Genomic DNA, 2,636 nt, shown 5'->3' on the forward strand with positions numbered 1-2,636 from the left:
CTACGTCCCCGGCCCTGCGGAGCCGCCTCCTTGCCGGGGCCGGGGGCTCCACCTGCGGCAGGCTGTCTGAAGGTTCGGGCTCTTCCTCGCCGGGCTCGCTCGGCTCAGCTTCAGGGCCGGCAAGATCTTCCTCGCCGGCAAACTCCTCGCGCTCGGCAAGGCTTGCCGCCTCTGCTGCCTCTGCCTCCTCCACGGTGAACCCGAACTCACCCGTGGCAGCTGCTGCCGCAGCCTCTTCCGTCCTGGTGGCGATGCACTGGAGCTCCGCGTTGGTGGTGTCGCGGGTGAGGCTCTTCTGCTCGTCGGCGTGGACCGGCACTTCTTCTAAGTTGTCAAAGAACGCCCGCACGACGTCATCCGCAGGCTCTTGCCAAGTTGGAGCGATTCCGTGCGAGTCGCACAACGGCATCATCGCGCGGATCCGGTCAAGTGAAGAGTTGTTGCACAACGGAACGACGCCCCTCGGCAACAAAAATGGGTGCTGGGGATCGCGTTTGAACAGCTCCAGGAGCATTGCATCCAGCTCGAGGACGGTGAAATTGAAGTTGAGGCCTTGCCACAGCCTCATGATGTCCGCCGAGTTCTTAAACTCCCAGGCGGGTCTCCCCCTCTCCTGCAGGGGGGCGATGCGGCAGCGAAGGAAATCTGCGCCTACGGCGCCTACGGTGAGCCCGGCAAGCCTGAGGCGAAGGATTCGGGTGACGGCGATCTTCAGCCTCTCGTCTTCCGGGGCCACGTTGCTCCAATCGTTGCCCCACACTATGGGGGCTTGGCGCAGGGCAGTAAACGGCTGCGGGTTCTCCTCGACGATCCAGCACCACTCCGCTCTCCACTCCTCCCATTTGCTGCGAAGCTCGCCCTCCAGATATGCTTCCTTCTTGCCGACCCTCGAGATCCAAGCGATCCCGCCGGCAAGAGGCTCTCCTCTCTCAACCCGGGGCATGAAGAAGTGGCGAAAAAGGGCTACATTGGGGTGGACTCCGACAAAGTTTTCGCACAAATGTGGGAAAACTGCCATGGTCAGAACGGCGTTGGGAGTGAAATCAAGGAGGCGGAGCCCGTAGGTGTTCATGATATCGCAGAAGAATTCTGAGAAGGGCGGGCAGAGCCCGCAATGGAAGAACAGCGCGAAGAAGGGGTACCCGTTTGGAGCCAGTTCCGAAGCGGCGGCCGGGAGTACCCTCGTGCGCGGATGCGCTCGCGTCTCCGTCGACCAGAAGAGGTAGTAGTACTCCCTCAGCTCCTGCGCACCGAGCTGGGGGGAGAAGATCGCCCGCTCCTTCCGCAGCGTCGTGAGCCGCTGCGCCTCGGCCGACTTCACGCCCTTCCCCTTGTCGGCTTTTGGAGCCATGGCAGAGGTGGTGGGGGAGATCGATGGCGTTGGTGTTGCTGGTGGCAATGGGGGCGGAGCGCTGCTCTCTTTCTGCTTCGAGAAGAGGGGGGGAGTGGCGGAGATTTCTGGAGTTGGAGCAACAAACGGCGAGATGGGCGAACTGCCCCTGTTTCCCCTGCTTATAAAGAGGGAGGGGGAGGACGTTTCGCCCTTCCGAATAAAGAATCCACCCACGATCTCTCCCACGACGCCGCATTCGATGCGTGCTGTTGGGGAGGGCGCGGTGGATACGGAGTAAGATACGGCGTGCCCAGGCCGCGTGTGCCCGTGCCCTGTTTTGGGCCTGGCCCAACAGCGCTCGGCACCGTGTATGGCCCAGGCCCGGGGGCTCCTGTCGGTGTACTAGAGTAGGGGTACCCTAGTACCCCGAACTTGCGCATGGGCAGTTGCAGCGCCCCGTCGCAAGGGCTTGCCGGACGACCGCCAAGGCCCTCCGTGGCTCCTTTGGAGCCATTCAAGAACAAAGTGTTCAAGTCAAGGAGACAAGGCCCCGGCAAGAGGAGCTTGCCGGGAAGGCCAACCAAGGCATCTCAAGGAACTTGCCGCGACGCGCCACGCGTCCCGGCAAGGCCCGGTGAGCGACAAGCTTCCGGGCGCGACAAGACAACGACCGCGGCAAGGCACTTGCCGCGGCAAGCGGCCACTCTATGCCCACGCTCCAGCGCATCCACCAACGTGTCACCCTGGGGGCCTTTCCAGGCGCGCGTGGCGGAAGGCTGTGCAGCCAGCGGTGAGCGGTGGCATGCGACGCTAACAAGGTAGCCATCGTGGCAGGCGGTGGCGCCCCTGACGGTCCCTTTCTGCACTGTTTGGGCGACGCAGACGGGCATTTAATGCCCTTGTCGCATGCCGTCAGGGTTAGGTAGGGTACACTGTACAGGTAGCTGTACCAACCACCTCTCTTTTTACGTTTTTACCCCTGTCTACTTCGCCACCTATCGGTGACCCCTTGAAAATATTAAAGGAGGCCCATGCGCAACATAGTGGGGGGTTCGGCTCAGTTCGAAGCAGAAACACTCACGCTCGGTCTCGTTAGCTGCTCACGTGTATTGTAACACCCAGCGCTCCCGAGCAAGAACACAAGATAATCAGACAAGCAGCAGTAGGAATATTATCTCTCCGGAGAGCTCCGAAGCTAGGTAAACTGCTCGTGTGCTTCGCCTCGATCTGCTCTTCGTGCGACCTCCGCCCCCCGCCGAACCGAAAGGGGCTCGGTCCGCCGGTCCCATAGGTGTTCGTGGAC

The sequence above is a fragment of the Triticum aestivum genome, chromosome 1B, assembly GCF_018294505.1.
Source record: "Triticum aestivum cultivar Chinese Spring chromosome 1B, IWGSC CS RefSeq v2.1, whole genome shotgun sequence".
NCBI lineage: Eukaryota > Viridiplantae > Streptophyta > Magnoliopsida > Poales > Poaceae > Triticum > Triticum aestivum.